Here is a 24,846-nt window from a genome sequence, read left to right as displayed (position 1 = left end):
GGAGAATCCATGTTGGACATTCAGCATCAGAGGAGGCCCAGGACATCTTATTGGGTGGAAATCCCAAACATCTGCATGGTGGCCCACTTTTTCACCTTGCCTTTGCACTTATTGCTGTATCTTATCACCACATATGAGCTGTTCAGGGCAGCCAATGGGTTTTCCACTTCACAGATGAGGACAATTTACTAAACCGCTTGCTAAATGTTACGCTGTGGCTGAGGCAGTCTCCAGCTCGTGGCTTCTGGCATCCAGGGCACCAGTTTTCTCTGTTACCTCCCTCCTGCTCTGAACTGCCTGCAGGGAAAGTGAAGATTAAACAAAGTGAGTGGTTTCTGCAGAGCTTCCTACCCATGGAGTAAGTTTTCCAGAGGCTTAAAATAAAACTAATGCAAAGACCAAGTTCAAATTGAGATTAGCACAGATAAGAAAGCAAAACGCTCATTTGAAAGAATTTTTTTTTAATGTCATGGTTAGAAGAGGAAGTGGGAAAGGCTGCTCAGCTGTGGCCTAACAGTATTTGCAGTGTTCCCTCCTGGAGCTTTTCCTTAAACTGCAGCCGATCACACTGATATGGCAAGTAAGATGGGGTTGCAGTGTGGTCTAGGCTCTTGGTGTTTTAAAAAATAAGTCACTTAAATTGAAGTTTAGGGAGAATTGGGCCTGCCTCTGCTCTGTTTTTTGATTCTTCCCTTTCAGCTCAGGGCGGAATAAAGATGAGTAGGCAGCTCCTGGGAAACAGAATTCTCTGCCTTGGGAGGAAGGTGAGCAGGGTGCTCGTGTCCCAGAAAACCCCCCTGGCTGGCCAGCTCCTCCTCTTAGAACAAACACCATTCCCAAGCCCTTCATTAAACCCCCTTTGTTCTAAGCTCTCTGGCTGTTTCAGGCTTTATCCCTGCAGAACAAGTGACAAAACGAAATGAAGCAAACTTAACTCTGTGTCCAGCGTACTCGTATACAGTAGGTACTGGGGACAAGAGTGATAAAATTCAGTGAAACTGACCTGTAAGCATTTATTCTTAAATTGCTAGTTTAACTAACTTCTTCCCTAAAAACTCTGCCTTTGCCTCCATAGATAGTTGAGTTGAAGACACCATTTTATGTGCCCTTTTTCATTTATTTTATGATGTTCTTAAAATGTTTATCTCAATAGCTTTTGGAACTGAAAACAAAATCTCTGATTCTTTTTCTCTTTCACAGCCCCACCCCTGGGAGATATTTTCAGCTTTCTGATTTATTTTCCTTTTAATAAAATATTGAATGCCATTTTCCCTAATTATTTCTTATTGAATGTACTCCTTAAGTCCCCTTTTTTCAAATAAAAAGTATAAAACCGACCATGTAATACAACAATGGTTCTATCACTACTGATAATTATACATTTTGTTCTCATTGTAATTGCCCTGGTTTGAACTGTGCTTATTTTAGCAGAAAGCGTTCATTATTTTATCAACAACTGGCAGACCCCGCTGGTATTTACTGACTTTTCTTTAACCAAAACAAGGATTATAGCTCCTATCCATGGCTCAGCTGCTAAATCTTTGCTAAGAAATTTGGGAACCCCTTTTGAATGAAACACTGTACAAAGCTTTAAGCACTCTTTGCAACCGAGTTGTATTAAATGATAGACAAAAAAAGCCCTCTGAAGAATTGGTGCTTAATTACAACTTAATTAGCATAATTATGCATGCTAATAGCATCTCAAATGAATAGCAGTTGTCAGGAGGTTGGGACCATCTGTAAGAATGTCGGATTAATACATCATTTTTTATTTCTAACAACGCTGTAACTCTTTCCCTGAAAGTGATTTTCATTAATCAAGTTCATTTTTATTATATAGAAAATTTGGCATTTTTCATTATGGGCCATTATCTGTTTCCCCATGCAGCCCTAATACAATACTAATGAGCCCCCGTGTGGCTGGCCCACATTGACAATGGTGGTACAGGTGTATTATTATAATTGTTACAAACAGCACATTGTACCTCTGGAGTAGCGGAGTTCTAATCTCTGGGCACCTGCGTTTCCACTTGGTGCCTCCCTAGGGCCTAGTACAATTTTCAGAGCTTTATGAAAAACATACATGTTTGTGGTTACAAAGAAGCTATTTAAAGAGAAAGTGGCCCGTGATTACCTGCAGTGCAGAATGCTGTTTTGCTGAGAATCCCTTTTGTGGAAACAGAAAGCTCTGGGAGCCAGGAGGAGGTCTGTGCCTCCACCAAGCCCTGCTCTGGGCAGGAAGGAGGCCGTGGCTGCGAGGCCTGGGCCTCCTCTGCAGAATGTCCCCACAGGTGAGTGGATCCACGCAGCATCACTCTTTGCTAAGCATGGTCATAAAAATCGCAGGGGGGTCGCGTATCTTCATGGTTCTTAGCTCCAAGAAACAGCACAAATGGCAATCTCGAAATTCACATCTGGATCTACACCCACATGTTACAGCAGGCCCCGTCGATGTCTGGAAAGTCTGTCTTGTCTCTGAGCTGCCTTTTGCTCTTAACTTTGGCTTCAGATTTGTTTTGAGGGTTTAATCCATGCTTCCCTCGCCAAACAAAACAAAACAAAAACCCTCTGCTCACTCTCTCCCCGATAACACATCCCTATGGGCTCTTTTTATTTTGTTATTTTCAGAGGAGCCTCATCTGTTCCTGGATTTTCACCCCAGACTGCAGCCCAGAACTGATGCCTGGGACTCCCTGTGAGGGGTAGGAGGGGTCTTTAGCTCTTTTTACCCATTTCCAAACTCCTCCGCATCCTGTAAATGCAAAACAAAATTGCTGCAGCTTTCTTCCAAACCTCAGTTCCGGAAGAGTAGAAACAAGCCACTGGCCTTGTAACCCCAGCTCCGTGGTCCAGCAGTGAATAAAGAGCCCTCCCTCTTTAGCATCTCAAGCCGCCGGCAGGTTAGGGTTGGGGGCTGTTGGAGGCCAGCGATGTGTGTTTATACCTTGCACCTGCAGGTGGGAAGAGGGGTATGTGGAAGGAAGGGTCTCCTGACCTTGCCGGGGTCAGAGAGGATAGGGAAGGATGTCAATGTCTACCTCTCTCAGAATCTACACTGAAGGTGAGTCTATGAGACACCGTGCCAACCCCACCATGACGGTGTGAAACCTGCAGCAGCCTGCAGACTGGAGACCTGCATGGGCCATTCTTTTTATTTTATTTTATTTTATTTATTTTTTTTTTTTATTGCATTTTAGGTTTTGGGGTACATGTGAAAAACATGCAAGGTTGTTGCATAGGTGCATACGTGGCAGTGTGATTTGCTGCCTCCCTCCCCTTCACCTATATCTGGCATTTCTCCCCATGCTATCCCTCCCCAACTCCCCACCCCCCCCGCTGTCCCCCCTCCCCCACAACAGACCCCCGTGTATAGTGCTCCCCTCCCTGTGTCCATGTGTTCTCCTTGTTCAACACCCACCTATGAGTGAGAACATGTGGTGTTTGATTTTGTGTTCTTGTGTCAGTTTGCTGAGAATGATGGTTTCCAGGTTCATCCATGTCCCTACAAAGGACGCGAACTCATCGTTTTTGATGGCTGCATAATATTCCATGGTGTATATGTGCCACATTTTTCCTGTCCAGTCTATCATTGAAGGGCATTTGGGTTGGTTCCAGGTCTTTGCTATTGTAAACTGTGCTGCAATGAACATTCGTGTGCATGTGTCCTTATAGTAGAACGATTTATAATCCTTTGGATATATGCCCAGTAATGGGATTGCTGGGTCAAATGGAATTTCTATTTCTAGGTCCTTGAGGAATCGCCACACTGTTTTCCACAGTGGTTGAACTAATTTACACTCCCATCAACAGTGTAAAAGTGTTCCTATTTCTCCACATCCTCTCCAGCATCTGTTTTCTCCAGATTTTTTAATGATCGCCATTCTAACTGGCGTGAGATGGTATCTCAATGTAGTTTTGATTTGCATTTCTCTAATGACCAGTGATGATGAGCATTTTTTCATATGTTTGTTGGCCTCATGTATGTCTTCTTTTGAAAAGTATCTGTTCATATCCTTCGCTCATTTTTGAATGGGCTTGTTTGTTTTTTTCTTGTAAATCTTTTATAGCTCATTGTAAATTCTGGATATCAGCCCTTTGTCAGACGGGTAGGCTGCAAAGATTTTTTCCCATTGTGTTGGTTGCCGATTCACTCTATTGACTGTTTCTTTTGCCATGCAGAAGCTGTGGAGTTTGATTAGGTCCCATTTGTCTATTTTGGCTTTTGTTGCCAATGCTTTTGGTGTTTTGGTCATAAAGTCCTTGCCTACGCCTATGTCCTGAATGGTTTTGCCTAGGTTTCCTTCCAGTGTTTTTATGGTGTTACGTCTTATGTTTAAGTCTTTAATCCATCTGGAGTCAGTTTTGTGTAAGGTGTCAGGAAGGGGTCAAGTTTCTGCTTTCTGCATATGGCTAGCCAGTTTTCCCAACACCACTTATTGAACAGGGAATCCTTTCCCCATTGCTTGTTTTTTTCAGGTTTGTCAAAGATCGGGTGGTTGTAGATATGTTGTGTCACCTCTGACGCCTCTGTTCTGTTCCATTGGTCTATATCTCTGTTTTGGTGCCAGTACCATGCTGTTTTGATTACTGTAGCCTTGTATTGGTTCCATATGAAGTTTAAGGTGGTTTTTTCCAGTTCTGTGAGGAAGGTCATTGGTAGCTTGATGGGGATAGCGTTGAATCTGTAAATTGCTTTGGGCAGTATGGCCATTTTCATGATATTAATTCTTCCTGACCATGAACATGGAATGTTTCTCCATCTGTTTATGTCCTCTCTTATTTCGTTGAGCAGTGATTTGTAGTTCTCCTTGAAGAGGTCCTTTACGTTCCTTGTTAGTTGTATTCCTAGATATTTTATTCTCTTTGTAGCAATTGTGAATGGCAGTTCGTTCTTGATTTGGCTCTCTTTAAGTCTGTTATTGGTGTATAGGAATGCTTGTGATTTTTGCACATTGATTTTGTATCCTGAGACTTTGCTGAAGTTGCTTATTAGTTTCAGGAGATTTTGGGCTGAGGTGATGGGGTCTTCTAGATATACAATCATGTCGTCTGCAAATAGAGACAATTTGACTTCCTCCTTTCCTAATCGAATACCCTTTATTTCTTTTTCTTGCCTGATTGCTCTGGCTAGAACTTCCAGTACTATATTGAATAGGAGTGGTGAGAGAGGGCATCCTTGTCTAGTGCCAGATTTCAAAGGGAATGCTTCCAGTTTTTGCCCATTCAGTATGATATTGGCTGTCGGTTTGTCATAAATGGCTTTTATTATTTTGAGATAAGTTCCGTCGATACCTAGTTTATTGAGAGTTTTTAGCATAAAGGGCTGCTGAATTTTATCGAAGGCCTTCTCTGCATCAATTGAGATAATCATGTGGTTTTTGTTTTTGGTTCTGTTTATGTGGTGAATTACATGTATAGACTTGCGTATATTGAACCAGCCTTGCATCCCCGGGATGAATCCTACATGATCATGGTGGATAAGCTTTTTGATGTGCTGTTGTAATCGGCTTGCCAGTATTTTATTGAAGATTTTTGCATCTATGTTCATCATGGATATTGGCCTGTAGTTTTCTTTTTTTGTTGAGTCCCTGCCGGGTTTTGGTATTAGGATGATGTTGGTCTCATAAAATGATTTGGGAAGGATTCCCTCTTTTTGGATTATTTGGAATAGTTTCAGTAGGAATGGTACCAGCTCCTCTTTGTATGTCTGGTAGAATTCGGCTGTGAACCCTTCTGGGCCTGGGCTTTTTTTGGGTGGTAGGCTCTTAATTGCTGCCTCGACTTCAGACCTTGTTATTGGTCTATTCAGGGTTTCGACTTCTTCCTGGTTTAGGCATGGGAGGAGGCTACTGTCCAGGAATTTATCCATTTCTTCCAGGTTTTCTAATTTATGTGCATAGAGTTGTTTGTAATAATCTCTGATGATGGTTTGAATTTCTGTGGCATCTGTGGTGATATCCCCTTTATCATTTTTTATTGCATCTATTTGGTTATTCTCTCTTTTCTTTTTTATTAGTCTGGCTAGTGGTCTATTTTGTTGATCTTTTCAAAAAACCAGCTCCTGGATTTATTGATTTTTTGTAGGGTTTTTCGTGTCTCTATCTCCTGGGCCATTCTTAATGAAAACAATTACTTAGCATTTATCTGAAATTCACATTTATCTGGGCATCTCCTAACTATTTATTTAAACTTGCTATGTGTGACAACCGTACTCTGGAGCTAGACTGCCTGGCCTAGAATCCTGGCCCTGCCCTTATGAGCTGTGTGACTCTGAGTAACTTACTAAACTTCTCTGAACCTTTTCTATTCTCTAAAATGAAGTCAGTGCTATCTCCTTTGGAAGGTGGTTGTGAGCATTAAATGATTTTAAAAAGGTCACACACCTAGCACAATATCCAGCCATAAGCACTCACAAAACAGTATCTATTAATATCGTCTCCCGGGAACTCAGAGCGTGCTGGTGACCTCTGTTTCATCGCCCAGCGTATTGTGTTTGGGATCCCCTGCCTGCCTGTATTTCTGTCACGTCAGACATTGAAAATCGCTGAAACCAAAAAGGTTTTACCAGCCCTTGAGATTGGCTGATGTTTTCCAAGTCCTATGAACATATGTAAAGCGCCACTTGCAGTTTAAATGTAAAACAAGAAGGCAGATGTAGCCAGTGTGCCCAGCAGGAGAAGAGGACTTTGCAGAGCAATGGTGCTGAGCACCCACCAGCTTTGAGAACCAAGGGGTGCCCAAGCCCTTTAATTATTAGCGGGGAGAGATCTTCCACACACCGCTTGTGGCCTCATTGACAGATGGAGTTATTCATGGTCCCTGCCTCACTGGGCTGCTGGCAAGACCACGTGAGACAGGTGTGGATTGCTCAGTACTGTGCCTGCAGTGTGGACAGACTCCCAGCCCTGGGGGAAATAGCCATGCACTCTGGAGCTCTAGCCTGGATGGCTACTGTGTCCCCACTGCACACTGACATACAAATTGTGCGACTTTAAACACATTACTTTCTCTCTCTAGGTTGGTTTCCTCCTCTGTAAATGTGGCTCATGGTAGTCTTGTACCACTGGATACAAGATGTACTATTGTGTGCAAATCTCTTAGGACAATGCCCACCCTGTTGTGGTTTTCATTGCTATGGTTCCTTATCTTCTGCAAGCTCGCCATTTCCTTGGAGGAGGAGGCCCCAGGCTGCTTGCGACCATGAATTCCTGGCCAGGGCATCTGTAGGAGAGCTTCCTGCTCTTTCTCCTGGCTTACAGTGAGCTGCCGCTGGGAGATGCACTCCATCCATCTGTGACAGCTCCACTCAGCCTGGAACAAAAGAGCAGCAGCAGTCCCCGGGCAGCTTTGCTGGGGGTAATGTGGGGATCTTTAGGAGGTCATGGGCAGTCTGTTCTAGTTGTTTATGGAATGGCCTGCTTTGTGGTCAGGTGTGCATCTGCACACACTCACACACACAAACACAAACAAACACACACGTGCGGCATGGACACTGCTCTGTGAGGGCCCAGTCTGCTCTTCACCCCTTCAGCAAAAGCAGTGTCACCTTGAAGAATATGGGCATGACCTAAAAGGAAGACTCTCCCACCCCACTCAAGGAAGAAGAGATCTTGAATGTTCCTATTAAAAGGGTTGAGAGTACAACTAATTGAAAAAAAAAAACATGAGCCCCTTGTTAATTGCCTGCTGTTCACACCATCCACCATTCAGGCATCATGAATTCTTCTAGCAAGCATTTAATGACAGTCCCTTTTCTCTGAAAACTGGTGCATGGAGTGGGGCTCAGAGGGGACTGGGGGTTTGGTCCTCAGTGGAGTTTGGTCCTCAGAGGAAACACACATACCTGAATGACATGGAGCAGGAGGGAAGGGTCGAGGGGCTGGAGGAAGCTGGGAAAAGCAGCCGGCCGAGGGGGTTACTGAGATGGACAGTTGCTTTTGGTTTTGCACAGAGGGACTGTGATTACTGGGCTGCCCTGAAACCTTGTCCTTGATTTTAAACTGCACACGTCCTCCAAGCCAGCATGTCTGCTCCTGGAAATGTATCCTTCAGACCTGTACACGACACTGTTTGTTCAGCACAGATTTTTAGAAACAAAAGACTGGGAACAGCCAGGATGTTCATAAATAAGAGAAAGGTAAATAAATGATTGTATATTTGAACCATGGGACATTTTGAAGTTTTGAAAAAAAAGAATAAAGTGGATCCCCTGTGAAAATGAAGAAGAAAGCAGATCTCTATACAGTGGGAAGAAAAGATCTCAAAGATTTTTGTTGAGTGAAAAATACCACAGGCAATATAATGAGTATGGAATATTCCCTTTGGTGGGAAAAAAATGAAGATATAGGAAATACAGTTAACAGTGCTCACATTTGAGGATGGGGCCTGGGGTTTGGAGGTGTGATGGAGTAATGCATCTCTATTGCATACTCTATTGATATGTTTTTTAATTCCCCATCTGTGTGTATCAATTTTTCAACTGAAGGGAAAGAAGAACAGCAAAAGAAATCCCTCCTCCACATTGTGGCATAGCAAAGGTGTCCATGGCTCGTGGCCAGGTTGGGGGTGTCGGGATGCATATTCGCAGCCCTACAGCCTGAAAGAATCCTTCCACGCCTCTTCGGGAAGATGATATAATTTGTCAAATCCCATAGCTGGTAGAACCACCTCACGGCTAATTTTCCAACATCATTTTGTCTCATAGGAAAAGTTGACTAAGAGCTTCATTTCAGTGAAATTTGCATCTCTTTGCCTTGTTACTAGAACCCAATTGAGGTAAAATAAAACAAACTGGATTTCTTAAAAGGGCCATATCAGTTAGAACCAAGAAGCATCTCTTTTGAAGATTCCCTAATCAGAAGAATGAGCACATTACAAACAGCTGTCATGAATAAGAATCCTTCATTTTGCTGTGACCCTGTGAGCCTGGATGCAGTGAGCACTGAATTTGTTCTTTTCAATTGTTAGAAGAAAACTGAACAAAGACTCAGGAGCCCTGGGCTCCTGTCCCAGCTTGGGCAATGTGTTTGCAATTTAGCATGGGTCACCTTCCCTCTTGGGCCTCAGTTTCCTCATTTGTGAAGGGGAGGGTTACTCAGCACTCCCAGGACCTATCAGGTCTGATATATCATCGTTTTATAAAACTAAATGAAGGCACAGTGAAGCGTTGGAGGAGAAAATTCCCCAGCCATGGTTAACAAGATGGTGCTGCTGGCTATGTCTGCCTGAGTAGACCATTTTTTGAGGGGAGATCGTAAATGTTAGAATCATTTCAACAACACTGAATTTGAACAGCTCTTGAAGGTTTTCCAGCTCCTCAATGTTTTTGTTCTCCTCTACAGCCCAACCCCACCCTGGCGTTTCCACCCAGGTGGCTTCAGTTGCTCCAGAGTCCCATCCTCTAAGTCCTCCTAGTTATATCCATTCAATACTGGTTCTAAGTCCTGCAGAGAATCACTGACCTTCTCTGGAGTAAGCAGCCTCTTTCTACTTTTCTTATAAGGCTCTTCGGCTTCTGCTGCCAGGGCTGGCTTCTAAGGAATGGGATTTTCTAGTTCCAGAGCCCAAAAGTTTTCTAGTTGGTGTTTTCCTACTTTATATCATATTACTTTAAAAAAAAAAAAAAAAAAGGAAGAAAGAAAAAAATTCTTTAAAGTGCTTAGAGAAGGCAGTGGTGGGGATGGGGGAGTGGCAGTGCTATTCATTAGAATTCCTATAGAGTAATCAAGTCTCTTCATTCCAAAGAGTGTTATTGCCTAGGAATTAATATTAGATCTGATTTTGAAATAAGCCTAATGATGATGACTTTTGGGGGGGCCTATATTTTTTGCTGTATTTGCATAAAACCCTTAACTTGGCACATGGAAGTTAAAAATATAAATTCTACCCTTAAAATCATAGTCATACCCTTCTTGTTAGCTTATTATCAGGCAGAAAAGGTCATTGTACACAGGGACCACAATTAGGCTAACTTAATGTCATTTCAAATGTTGCTTTAAATATTAAATAGCTATCCAGGCACAGATGTAGATATTTTCAGAAGGCCTTGGGTTCGTCAGCATAGGAGAGCTTGGAAGCACGGACTCCCTGGAGCCTTAGAGGTTTTCCTGAGAGGCTGGCCCTGGATGCAGTGAGGTGGACATCTTGGCATATGAATATTTTTTGTAGACCTTTCATGTCTTCTAAGCTACAGCATCCCCTCTGATAGTTTCTGCATCCCTGTCACTATTCACACGATGAAGTTGGCAACACACACACAATATGATATACCCTATATTTGTTATCTATTGCTGTGTAACAAATCACTCAAAGATGGGAACAAATTTTGATCTCAGCTTCCATGGGTCTGGACTTTGGGAGTGGCTTAACTAAGTGGTTCTGTTTTAGAATCTCTCTTGACTCTCATTTTTCTCCCTTTTTCTATGCACACAATTTTCTCTCTGCTCATAGTGCTTTCCCTGGTCTTCCTTTATCAAGTGGTAAGCTCCTATTCATCTCACAAAACCCTGATTAAATAATCCATCTCCTTTTTAAAAAATCTCCCTTGCTCTCCCTGGCAATTAAGTTCTACCTCTAGAGTCCCATGACATTTGGACATCCCTCTATTAAGATGATATCTGATGATTTTTTAATGTGTATGCATGGTTGCCAAACCTGTGAGGACCTATATGGTAGCCAGTAGCCCCATGTGGCTATTTAAATATAAGTTGAAATTAATTAAAATAATAAATTCACTTCCTCAGTCACACTAACCACAATTCAAGTACTTAGTGTTCACACATGGCTGGTGGCTACTGTGAACCAGCAGTTTGGGGAGGGTCAGGCCAGCTCTGGACACCAGACACTCCTTTCTAGCCCTAAACTGCTGCGGAGGCTAGAAATGAGTGGGAAAGTTTCTGGAATAACTTTCGACTCCTTCACTTTGCATATTGTTCATTTAAACTTTTGACTTAGAGTGAGCCAGAAAAAAAAATGCTGTATTCTGTTTAAACAGAGTGAAGTTTGTCCACTGGTGAGGATTCCAAATATAACATTGCTTTTATCTCATCCAGATCTCCTGTGGACCACGTTTTAATGTGTCAATTAAGTATTTAAGTAACGAGTATGGCGTGTCCCGGGGAGATAAACACTTGTTGAGATAGAATGGAAAGGACAAACAGCTAAAGCTGTCAAACTCTGTGCTTGGCAATACTCTTGCCTGGCCACTGCTTTGGAAGGCTTTGAACCTTTAATTGGCCTCTAACAGCAGATTGACAACAAACTAGATTTCCATCAACGTACCTCTGATTTGCCAGTATTTTGAGCAATAAATTGCTAGCTAATAAATTTCTCATAGCTTCCTTTGTAAATGCCAGCGAAAGCCCTAAACATTCCATGTAGATTTAATTACACATTTAGTGTTTCTGTAATTTTGAATTAATTACATGCCAAACAGATTTATGTTCTATGTACTTAATAAACCTCCGTAAGTGCCCTTTTAGCAATCAATTGGTATTTAGGACCTGGTTTGCTTTTTAAAAATAATGGTTCACATCTCTGGGTCTTGTTGCTCCTTCCATATGTTTGGGTGTTGATAGAATTAGAGGCACCAGATGTTGGTACTGAAATGAAAACAGAATGGCTGTTGGATAGTGGGGTTTGGGGTATGGGGTGAGGAAGGGGAATGAGATCATATTTGGATGCCAGAAAGCCAGATCATCAACTTAATCAGCAGGTTGAAGTTTCGGCATTTGTCTGGGATCATGGTGTGGTGGGAGCAGATGGTGCACTTTGGCAGCAGAGACAGGTCTCAAGAGAGGGACAACGTCTTTCCTATTTCCAAGTGGTCACTAGGGAAATTTTTTTGTTTCTGAAGGTAACCATCAGGTAACTGAAGGCAGGTTGTTGTATTCTTCCGCGGGGCAATCTTCTTTCCAAGCTCCTTGGGAATCTTATTAAATTTATGGGGTTGCCCAACACTGTTAAATTTTTATGAGTCTTGTCTTGATGCATTTTCATGAAAGCCCTCTGGAATGGGCACATAAGCTGGGGGGATGTTTTACAGATGAGGAAACTGAGATCCAGAGAAGCCAAGTCACTTGCTCGGTGAGGAAAGGGTGGAGTTGGGATTCAGAAGGGGCCAGATGGGCCTTGCTCACTTTGTCGTGAAGCGTTTGTTCCTATGAACAGAATACCAGATGTTTGTCATTCTTAATTACATTTTTATCTGATGCTGTTTTTTTTAACCCCTTGTATTAGTCTGCTTGGGCTGCTATAACAAGCTACCAGAGACTGCGTGGCTAACAACACACATTGATTCTTTCATTTTGGGGGGTAGCAGTTCGAGGGTAGGAGGCCAGCATGGGCAGACTTTTGGTGAAAGCCCTTTGGCTGGTTTGCAGACAGCCAGTACCTTCTTGCTCTGTCTGCTTATGGCAGAGCAGGAGCAAGTGAGCTCTCTGGTGTCTTCTTGTAAGGGCACTTGTCCCATCCCAGAGACCACCTGCATGACTGTGGCTAAACCTAATTAACTCCCAAAGGCTTCCTTTCCAAATGCCATCACTTTGGGGATTAGGGCTTTGGCATATGAATTGGGGCAGGAGGTAGGGGCATGGTTCAGTCCACAACGCTCCTGAACTGGCTAATGAAACTCAAGTTGAGGGGAGAAACCAGAATCTTTCTGGTTTGCATGACCATCACACTAGCAAGCATTGCCGTATGTACTGTGGAGCCACCTCTCAGTATGAAAACAGCCACCTCATTTCATAAAAGCCTGCAGAAGAGCTGCTCTTTTGGAGCACAACTAGAAGAGGCAGCCCAGTCCTCTGTGTGTGAAGATACAAGTTGAGTGACCAGAGAATGGAGGCAGATTGGGGTGATGAGGAAAGGGCATCTGTGAAATGAAAAAGCAGCTCCTTGGAGTAAGACTGGAATTTTACATGCAACTGAGTCACGTCAGTTCCCCCTCTTCAGGGCCAGCATCTCATTTCCCTTGTCGTCAAGAGGTCATGAGGCTGGTTCACTGGTGTGGGATAAGGGTCACTGCGCTGTCACCAGGATGTTCTTCCTAGATTTGGGTGAATGTCGTGCAGGCAGATTGTATCCACCTGAGCTCCATTCTCTACCTCCTGCAGAAAAATGCATGCAATCAACTCCTCTCCCAGCCATCTTTACTATTACTGATGGCAACTTTAAAATGGGGCTATGTGAAATAAAAGGAGAAACTTGCCATTTTTATCTGTATTTTCTCTTTATCTGAAGACGTAGCCAGGCCTATGAAATTAAGCAGTAACATGGCAGGCAGCCGTCATTATTGCTAGATAATTGACTGCGTATCCTGAATGAAACAAGGGTGGTTACAGAAGAATAAAGTCAATCATCATTTATTAATGGTGGTTACAGAGCATAGCAGAGCAATTTATAAATTGAACAGTTTTCTATTTATATTTTTTAAGGCACAAGGCAGGGTATATGGGATAAAGGATGTGACATTTAGCTGGTGATGCTGTGCTCATGATTTTGAGATTTTTTAAAAAATGAGTTCTTTATTAGGTTGACTTTATAATGCACCTTTATTGTGCACCTTGTTCCTTTGAGTGAAAGCTGCTAAATATGCTAGTTATCTCCAATCTGATTTGGGTGAGTGGATATAGTGACTATTAGTGTCTTTACGTGGGCCATATGGTGCATTTTATCCACACATATATGTGTGTCTTTAAACATCAGAAGAGTACATGTTCAAATACATAAAAAGAGATGTAAGAAATAACTGGAGGAAGACCAGAGCAGTGTCAGCTAAGCTCATGAGATGTTTTAATCACAACGTGGGTCATTTTAACTCGTCCTGAACTGAAAAGTAAGGAAAAATATTATTGACATCAGTAATCTGTCGGTACTCTTATCAGAGGATGGTTTTAGGCGTTGCTAATTTTTGAATACATTTAAAAGTTTTTTTCTGTTTTTGATTTTTGTGGGTACATAGTGGGTGTATTAGTCCATTTTCATACTGTTATAAAAGATGCTACCTGAGACTGGGAAATTTATAAATAAAAGAGGTTGAATTGACTCACAGTTCTGCATGGCTGGGGAGGCCTCAGGAAACTTACAATGATGGCAGAAGGGAAAGGAGAAGCAAGCACCTTCTTCACAAGGTGGCAGGAGAGAGAGAGAGAGCGAGAGAGAGAGCGAGAGAAAGAGAGAGTGAGCAAGAAGATGGAACTGCCAAACACTTTGAAACCATAAGTTCTCATGAGACCTCACTCATTATCACAAAAACGGCATGGGGCAACTATCCCCATGATCCATTCACCTCCCACCAGGTCCCTTCTCTGACACATGGAGATTACAATTCGAGATGAGATTTGGGTGGGCACACAGAGTCAAACCGTCTCAGTAGGTGTATATATTTATGAGATGCATGAGATGGTTGGATGTAGGCATGCAGTGTGAAATCACATCATGGAGAATAGGGTATCATTACCCTCAAGCTTTTAATCTTTGAGTTACAAACAGTCAAATTAGACTCTTCAGTTATTTAAAAATGTACAGTTAAGTTATTATTGACTGTAGTCACCCCGTTGTGCTATCAAATAGCAGGTCTTGTTTATTGTTTCTATTTTTTGAATGTATTTTTACCTTTAAGTTGGAGGTTTAACTTCATGCCATCAGTTAGCTACCATCATGTAATTTATGGGAGGCCAAGTGAATTTAATAAATTACTTATTTGCAGATTAAAAGGTTTCCTAACACTTAAGATTACTGAATGGACTAAGAACCATTTGCGAGTATGAACACTCCGTTTTTTTTTCCGTTTGTCCTATTGGCACACACTTGCACAGTTGTGGGAGGTTCTGTTTCACCCATGACTTCATAGCACTTGAGACCTTTGATCGTTTGCATTCCAAGTCACATTTTTACCTATAAGGTTCCTCACTAACCGATCCAGAAGTAAAGATGACCTCTGTGGGTAGCGTACTTTTCCCTGTTTTGCTTGTGTTGTTTTGTTTTTACCACCACGTGGCTTAGCTAGTTCTCATTACATCTGCTCTGCTCTATGGAACTGCCTGAACGACACAGAGCTAGACTCACAGTGTCTCCTCTCGCCCCCCTTGAGTCGTTCTTCACAGCTACTTGCAGGCAGTACAAACCATTTTGCTATTTCACTTCTTTCCCCAAATACTCTTTATTTGCCTGATATTTGGGTCCCAGGAATGCTCGGTGTTTTATGCAGATGTTGCCTTGTGCATGATAAATAAAATGGATGACTGCACAGCTGGATTCCTGCAGATCCTCTGCTCAGAGACCATGCCCTCCCATCAGCTCCTCCTCTCTGCTATGAAATCAGCAATGAGCCCTTCCCTTTCTGTGTTTCCATTAATTTTTCCTTCAGCACATCTGATTTCGATTGCAGAGTCTCTGGGTAGAGCCCTGATTAGCTTTTCTCTTGGAGTCAGTCCTCTTGTTGCTTACAAAACGAGTGCAAATCATGAAAACGATCCTAAACCAAACCCACTAGCGGGAAATGGTGTGGGGGAGGCGAATATTGTGGTGGGGTGATACATATTTGAAAACTCGCTGAGTTGGATGCTGTTTGCCAGAGATTCTGCATAAACAGTGGTGATTGTCAGGACGTATCTTCCTTGCAGTATTTCTGCTGGGAACTATTGGGCAGGCCATATCTGGAAGATTCCTTCTCTTTCAAAAAAAAAGGAAAAAGAAAAAAAAAGACAAGAACGCATCATCTCTCCCTGCAGCATCCTACTTCTAGCTTCTCCTGCCCACTCAGCATAGACTTGGAATTTTGGCCCCAATCAAACCTTTTGTGTCTTTTTACACAATGGCTGGGCCCCTCTGAGGAGGGATGGGATGAGAGACAATTTTATGCATTGTGTCAGTGTTCCATGATTGGGTCAAGAGTACATCCCTTAGAATAAGAAAAACAGCTTATGGATGAGAACAAAACCATCATTTCAAATCCCCACACAGTCACCCCCACCCACCGTGGTTGGAGTTGACATTTGGAAGCGCCCAGTCTTGGGAAGGAGCACAGTGCTGAACGTGCACTCTGCTAACATCCCGGGTTGGAGGGAAACAGATCTCACCACCAGCTCTTCTCTGTTCCAGCTAAACTTCCTGCATTGGTCATAAATATTTAAAGCTACAGTCAACAAAGTTTACAGATGGGGAAGTAAGGAAACCCAATCCTGCCTGCAATGCCTTCTGTGTCCCAGGTTCTGCCTGGTCTATCCTTCAGAATAAGGTCAGTGGCTCATGGCTGAGGAGGAACAGAGGCAAGCCTTCAGAACAGGTCCTTATTCCTAAGGAAAGCTGCTAGCCCCCGTCAGGTGCACAAACCTTTCGTTTTACTGTTCTGACTGCTGAGAGAGGGGCGTGTAATAGATCCTCAGATGGAAAGATTTGGAAGCAGTTATTTTACATCCATGCTTTGGAAATCTTGGGTCCACAAGCTTATTTTGAGCAGCTGGGCTCTGCCCAGCTCTGTGCAGGAATTTGGGGATGTGAAACTCAAAAGGCACAAGCCCTCCCCTCCAATAACTCACTTTCACAGTACAAGGTGGTATATGCTCCAACACAGGGCACTGGAGGCTTATCAAGATGTGCACAAAGTGCTATGGGGGCTTAAAAGACTGATTCATTCATCCAACCAACCAGGAGAAGCAGCTACTATATGCAATTGGGCTGGGCTCTATGGGTGGGTGTCAAACGTGAGGAAAAAAGACAGACTCCTGCCTTCATAGGGCTAATAAAAAGTAGGGGTGGTGTTGAGAGAAATAAGCCTTCATCTAGGGAGCTACCTTTGTTGGATCTTGAAGGAGGTTTTCAGATAAAAAAGTGGATGGTGATTGAAGAGAGGACATTCCTGGCAGAGGGAAGTCAAGAGCAAAGGTGTGCAAGTGGCCAGCATGACTGAAGTGGGTAGAAATGTCACGAGTTTCCCCAGGCACATGGGTACCCAATAGGCAAGAACCTTGTAGACCAAAGAAAACACTTTGGATCTCATGCAAGCTGGTGATTGTCCAGGACTGTGTTTACTCAAAGATCAGGACATCTTCTCCTAATTTTTTAACCCAGAGGAAGCCCCTTTTTCTAATTCTCACAAACACCCTGTATGTTACTCACTATATTATGAAAACACTGGGCTCTGCTGCATCCTAACACAGAAGACAGAACTTACTGGGGTGAGGAAGGAAGTTGGCTCTGCTCTTGCCTTGCCTATGGAACTGACGCTACCTTAGCCAGTTGTCTAGATGGGTAGTGGCAAGGGGTCTTCTGGGACAAGGGCTACCCTCTGAATTCTGCGAGAACAAGACCAAGAAATTAAAGTTGCATAAGTCCTACCTCTGGGGTAAAAAAAAAAATGGATGCAATTGCAAGTTAGTAGATTGTAGATATCATCTTGTTGAATAATATGGGTGAGAGGCAGGCTTTATCATGTGAGAGTATATGCTGATTTGGAAGGTCCAACTCTAGTGAGATGGGTGGCTCACTTTCACAGATAAAATTGTCCTCTGAATATAGGGATGAGCCTGAGACTTAATTTAAAAAATCTTCTTTATTCAACTCCAATGAGACTATACTGGAATAGCATAATACACATTTTTATAACATATGAAAATGGTTTTGAAGATAATATTTTTTCTGCTCTTTATCCTTTTCTTGTTTGAAAAACCTATAGTCTAAGTACATTATAGTTTACACAGCATTCTCGTAAGTGTATTCTTCCTAAGAACTTCTTTTTTAACATTTTATTTTAGAGATGGAGTCTCACTATGTTGCCCAGGCTGGTCTTGAACTCCTGGCTTCAAGCAATTCCTTTTGTCTCCCAAGGTGCTGGGATCACAGGTAAGAGCCACTGCGCCTGGGCCCAGGAACTTCTTAAAGATCGGGGTGGAGATTCGTATGCCCGTCGCATGGGTGAGAAAACTCAAAGTCAGAAATATCCCATGACATACTGTGGCATGTGATTGATTCTGTGTCTGTTTTGGCTACCCTGGGACCTCAGAAGGCAGGGGGTCTGTAAGAGGCCATTAGGGATGTGAACCCTGATCTCAAATCCTAATCCAATATTTCACTGGGTACCTCGCCCACAGCTTTTGGTGCTGATTGGGCTTCATTCCACTGCTGAGATGCTGTGGCTTCCAGAAACACATTTGTACACTGGGGAAAGCATGTGACTCCGGTCCCCAAAAGAGTGACTGACTCTGCAGCGGCCCTGGCTCCTGAAGGTGATCACCTGGCAGTAGAGGAGTGTATTGCTGTGATTTAGTTTTATTCTCTGAAGTCACCTACAGTAACTCAGTATAGCCTGAAAGGGGCTCCTTGAGACTTTGTAAATTGGCTTTTTCATTCTGGTGTATGTAACATTCATCCCAAATGTGAACACCTGGTCCTCCAGCCATGGAAAGAGAACTCTGAAATAATTATTTCTCTTCTTGGTCACATTTGCTCTAGATTTGTTTTTGAGCCCTTCCCAACTCATTGCCTTATTTCTTACTCTCACCCAATGTTCCAGTTCCCCATTCACCTTTCTGAAATGCCGTTCCTATAGACCGTCGTGCAGACACTGGGCTGCTGATGGTTCGGCTATATTTGGAAACTCAAGAAGATGAGTTGTCGGCAGTTGAAGTCGATCCTACAGGACCTGAGACCCGAAGTTGAGTCAATATACACGCTCATTCCATTTCTAACTGTCACTTTCAGGTGTGCTGTACCTAGGCCCATAATGAAGAAACAGAATGGAAGTCACCTCCTTCCTGAGACAGGGTCAAAGGGTGCAGTCTCTAAGGTTTCCATCAATCCTGAGTGTGTTATTCTGTCTCCTCTCACCTCTGCCCACAGGTATATAGTTCTTAGCTGGGTACAAAGTTCTAGAAGCTGTTTCAAAGTTGGGTCACCCTTCGATTCCCATTACCAGTCTGGACCTAAAGTGGAACTTTTTGTATTAGAGTTGTGGGACTTTGGTGTATGTAGATCCTTCATGAGTGGCTTAGCGCCATCCTCTTGGTGATGAGTGAGAGTTCACATGAGATCTGGTTGTTTAAAAGTGGGTGGACCTCCCTCTTTCTCTCTTTTGCCTCTGCTCTTACCGTGTGATATGCCAGCTCCTCCTTGGCCTTCCACCATGACTATAAGCTACCTGAGCTTATAGCAAAATAGCTCCAAAGCAAAATTATTTCTCTTTACTTGGGAATCATAAACTCCCAACCTCTCCTGGGCCCATTCTACTAGAATGGAGATAGCTCCCTGAACCTCTGATGGATCAAAGCACCTGGGTGTGGGAGGACGAGGCAAGGGAAGCAGTCTATGCCTTACAGTGATTCCTTGGAAAATGAGATGTGGTTCCCAAGATGACAGCCTCTCAGGCCTGGCTTATTTAAAGTCATATGAGTGATGCTGCCTAAAAGCTCTATGCATAGGAGACCACATTCTAGGACTAAGGCCCACTTCCTAGACACCATACTTCCTTGGGCCATAACCACAGCTAATTGCAAATCTAATGCTAAGGGGAAAATATTCAGACTCTCTTTGGAGTTGTCTTTTATTCTGTTTCTTCAAAATGATTGCCCAAGTTATGGGCAAGTTAGGAAGAACGTATAGCTCGGCAGGCTCTGGTGTCAGAGTGACTGGGTTTCAGTTGTAGTTGTGTGACCTTAGGCTTGTGATTTCATCTGTCCATGCCTTAGTTTTGTCTTTCTGCACAATGGAGAATATCAACAGTACCCACTTGTAATGGGCTGAAAATGGTCCCCCAAAGATATCTATGTTCATTCCCTGGAACTTGCAAATGTTGGCTTATTCAGAAAAACTCTTTGCAGATGTGATTAAGTTAGGAATCTTGAGATGGAGAGATTATCCTGGATTATCAGGTGGGCTGTGAATGGCATCACAGGGGTCCTTATGTGAGGGAGGCAGAGGAAAAGAATGTAAAGATGAAGATAAAATACAGAGAAATTTGAAGATATTAGCTTTGGAGATTGGAGTGATACAGCCACAAGCCAAGGAATGCCAGCAGCCACCAGAAACCGAAAGAGGCATGGAAAAGATTTTCCCTGCAGCTTCCAGAAGGAACTAGCCCTGCCAGCATTCTGATTTCAGCCCAGTGAAACTGATTTTGGACTTACGGGCTGTAGAAGAATACATTGCTCTTGCTCGAAGCTACCATGTCTGTGACAATTTGTTATAGCAGCCACATGAACCTAATACATACCTTCAGAATCTTATTGACAGAATTTAATAAAATAATGCATGTAAAACATTTTTGTATAGTCCTTGTCATTATGTCATTATATAATAAGCCCTCAGTAAATATCAGCTATTATTATTTTGAAACTAAAAGGAAGACTTGCATAGGACAATGGAAACTAAAGCGGGGGTGGGCAAAGAGTAGGCGTCAAGCCCTGACTGGGTCACTGCCACTGGAAAGCTGAGCTTTTGTTTTCTCCTTTAACGAAAGAGGCCGAGTAAGCCCTGCCCTGCTCACCTCCCTCAGTTATGAGGATCAAATGAGTTAATGAATGTGAAAGCGCCTTGCACGTCACCCGCGTAAACTGTTAAGCTGTGGTTACAAAGGCCGGGACCAAACTGAAGCAACATCATAGCGGGCTGGGTGGGAGCTTTGTTCCTTTGGCGCTATGAGGTGAGATCATCTCTTTCAGCTTTTGTTCCTGCCTTTCTGAGCTCATTTGCTGGTTTTTCCCCTAATCCCAGCCCCTTCAGCCCCAAGTGGAGCCTCTGATGACAAAGGTTCAATGGTCCGGGTCAGCCGTGTGAGCCTTCCCTGGGGCATATTTCTTCTTATTTCCGTTTTTAAGAGGCACAAACAAAAATAAAAACAAAAACAAAAATGCACTCATCTTAAAAATGATTTATAATGCCCATGGTAGAGATTAGGTCAATGGATTCCAATTTAACTTTCAGAAAGGTTTGAGATGTTTCCAATGTATTTTTTTTTTTTTTTTTTTTTTTTTGGCCAGAGACCCATGAGATCCAGCATCAGGGTGTCAACTTAGATGAGAACAAGTCAACCCTTGTTAAATGCTTGAAAGTGGTGAATTCATCTGTAAAGATATCCAGCCTCCCAGGAAATGTGCTATTTTAGCCTGGGTTTGCAAAGGAAAACACACAGGAGGAAAATGGGCCATTTCTGCCCATGATTTGCTTTCATCATTGCTGGTGTTTCCTCTACTCTGTAATCCCCAAGATGGTCAAAGGTGTGCGCTGTGAAGACATCTCGTTGCCAGAGGACTTGGGATATTCCACCAGTTCATTTATTCTGATCTACTTGCCCACTGGAAAATAGAGGGCCTCATTCATCAGGATTTATTCATTGAAAAAATATGTGTTGAAAACCCACTGCATTCCAGGCACTGTGTCAGGCACTGGGGAGACAATGATGAATCTGACGTATGTGGGGATCTGAAGTTTACAGCCTTGGGGGCTGACAGTCTTGACCAAACAGCAACAGGACACTGTGAGACTGCCATGGTGCAGAAGGGATGCCTGGTGCTGGGAGCACCTCCAGCGGTCAGGAGGTTTCTCTGTGGCAGCATGATGGAGCCAGGCCTGAGGGATGAGTAGGGATCGACTGAACCAAAAGGAGAAGGAAACACACTAGATCCAGAGAGAGCAGTGTGTGCAGAGGCCCGAGCGTGGGAAACATCGTGATGTGTGAGAAGAACCAAGAGGAAGCCAGTGGGATGGAAAGCAGAGGAAAGGAAAGCTTAGATGAGGCCGAAGGAGTCATTGCAGAGACCAAGATGGCAGCCTTGCTGGCCATCTCAGAGCACACACCACTTGGGGAAGAAACAGCTACCTTCGCAGTCCTACTCTCCTGGAGATACGTTATATGTGCCTCCTCTCAGCTTGTCTGATTTCCATGCTGATCTTGACTGAGCATAGAGCCCTTAGAAGGTTGAACCTCAAAGGCTGGTGATCTTTAACTCAGGCTTATTCTAGGTCTCCTTTTCGCCTCCTTCAGAAATAGGGGTTTGTCTCTATGTCCTTTCAGGACTTGGCTTCTGTTCTGAACCAGGATATCTTGCCCTGGTCTTGAACTTCTGTCTCTAGTTTCTTCATTCATTCAACAATGAATGTGTGTGTGTGTGTGTGTGTGTGTGTGTGTATTAAGACATATATAAAAGAAAATATGTATAATGTAATGTATAATATATACATATATTTGTATATTTTGAGACGAGTATTGCTTGTTACCCAGGCTGGAATGCAGTGGCATGATCTTGGATCACTGCATCGCGGCAACCTCTGCCTCCTACATTCAGGTGATTCTCATGCCTCAGCCTTCCAACTAGCCAGGATTATAGGCATATACCACCACAACGGGCTAATTTTTGTATTTTTAGTAGAGACAGGTTTTTGCCATGTTAGCCAGGCTGGTCTCGAACTCCTGACTTCAAGTGATCTACCTGCCTTGGCCTCCCAAAGTGCTGGGATTACAGGTGTGAACCACCGTTCCTGGGCTTCATTCAACACATATTTATCTAGCCCTTATCACATGGCAGCACTGGTCTAGGCCTTGGCAGTGCTTTGCTGAGCAGAAGAAGGCCTGCTACCAGCTCTCATGAAGCTGAAGTCCTGTGCTGGGGAGAGGGCTATTGGTCTTTACAATTAGATATCACTTTCCCCATTGTCCAAACCTCCTGCTATCATCCTCCATGGATCCCCACCTTCCCTTATCACAGGAGCTTGGAGATGGGTCAGACTCTAGTCCATTTGCAATGGACAGCACAGTCTTCCCTGTAATAGACCTGAGTTAGCTCCCAGCTCTGTTCTCTTGCTTCTTGGCTTCCTAGCCACAACTTAAGGCTGGAGCTGAGATATTACAAGTATCTTGCTGACATCCACCACCCTGCACTGTGATTCCAGGTGTTCAGAAAAGCTGCCTTCATTGTTATTTTCCTCTGGGCACATGTCCCTGCTTATCATCGGCAAGTCTTCTGAAGGCAGCATAAGTACCTCCCAACAGTGGCTTATTCCCACTCGCCAGCAGTTAATGAACTGTTGCTGAGGATGGTTAATGCCCTGTGAAATCAGTCATTAATTGTAGAAACAACTGATTTCAGAGAGATTGAGGCAATTACTAAAGCCGTTTATGATGGCAGTGGCATAACAAAACACACTGCCATGCTGCCCATTCATCATAAGGAGCAAAGCCAGCTCCATGACTTTGAAGTTTTTCCCTAAAAGGGAATGGTCATGGCTGCTGAGCTCCATCATCCCCTACAGCCACACTCCTAAAACCCTGGCTACCTACACTAGAAGTCAGCAACAACGGTGCTCCTTGGGGGAAAAGAAGTTCACCTGCTAATGCCTGGCAGAAGGAGGCAGCATCGGATAATGGATGAAGCTGTTCTCGGGTGGTGGCTGTTCCTGGTTCTGGTGGCTTCTAAACGGCAGTCCGGGGAGCTGCTGAGGGTCAGTGGGGTTTCTCCAGGTGGTCTCTGAGCTGGCTTCTGAAAGTGATGATTCTGAGACGTTCTCTTTATTTGTTTTGTTTCTGGGGAGAATTTAAAATAAGCTGGCCCGTTTGTTAGTAGTGCATCTAAAACACGTTTATTCATTTGCTGTAAAATGCAAGTTTGCCTCCTGACAGCTCAGAAGTCAATCGTGTTAATAGAAACCAATAATAGTCTCTCTCTGAGCTACCTCTATCAAGACAGGGAGGATTTTCAGATTCCCATCCTCCAGTCTCCCAGCTGTTTCTGGAGCCCTAGGGAGTGTTTTGTATAAACGCTTGAAGAAGTCCTCAAAGGCCCTGATCCTGTTGCCCTTGACATCCTCAGCCAGGGTGGTGTGTAGGAATGCCCACCCCCTTAGTGACCCTGCATTGACAGCCCCTGCTTCAGCATGAGGCACTATCGCCCGTAACATGCAGAGAGAATGGAGACCATGGAAGGTTTCTTAACAGGCAGAATTGCAGAACTATTATTGTCATTTTGCAAAAATCACCTAGGCCACAATTGGGTAAAGACGCCAGGTGTGTACTCATAGCAGGCTGGTTTATAATACTGAAATACTGGAATTGTCCTACATGATCAATCACGTAGGGTTAGAAAAGTACATTTCGGCACATCAATATGGTGTAACATTGTGCAGCATTTAATATAATTGTTCAAATCTATGCTTACTGACAGAAAATAATGCCCATAGTATCTTACTGAGTGGAAAAAAGTAAGCAACCATAGGTGCATGATCTCATTTTATTGGAAATGCACACACATGTGGGTATGTGCATGTGAAAGGGTCTCTGTTGATAAACTAATATGTTAACAGTGGTTATTCTGGGAGATAGAAGATGACTTTGAAATTCCTCCCTGTGCTTTTGGATACTGTCCGAATTTATTGCAATGATCATATCTTGATTTTATAATAAGAAAAAACCTTTCTGTTAACATTTAATTGAAACCTGTTCTATTTTATTCATTGTAATAAAATGATACCCTATCGGGATTTCCTAAAGCTCTTTATGTTACTTGCCTTTATTTGCCAAATTAATATCAAATACTATTAGGAAAAAGCAATCTTAAATTTAGAAAATTATGAAATCTCCAAATAATTTTACAGATTAAGTTGTAAAAGTGAAAAATAAATGACCTTCAATTTCTTACCGATTATATTATAAATCAAAACTAAAGACTGGTTGGGCAACATCAAAGCAAGTAGGCTTGGGGGTTGGGGGCATATGCTGACTTGAAGCAAGGATATAGGGGAGTGCTACAGCCCTACAAATAAAATATTTGTGCAGGGATGCTGGGTGCCGATGATGGATAAGGGTCTGTGGGCCACAGGAGTGATTCTTCACCACACGAGTCTGAGAATTTGTGATGACTG

This window comes from Aotus nancymaae, unplaced genomic scaffold (genome assembly GCF_030222135.1).
Source record: "Aotus nancymaae isolate 86718 unplaced genomic scaffold, 86718_ANA_hifiasm-v0.15.2.pri h1tg000030l, whole genome shotgun sequence".
In the NCBI taxonomy this organism is placed as follows: Eukaryota; Metazoa; Chordata; class Mammalia; order Primates; family Aotidae; genus Aotus; species Aotus nancymaae.
This window is presented reverse-complemented; position numbering follows the sequence as displayed.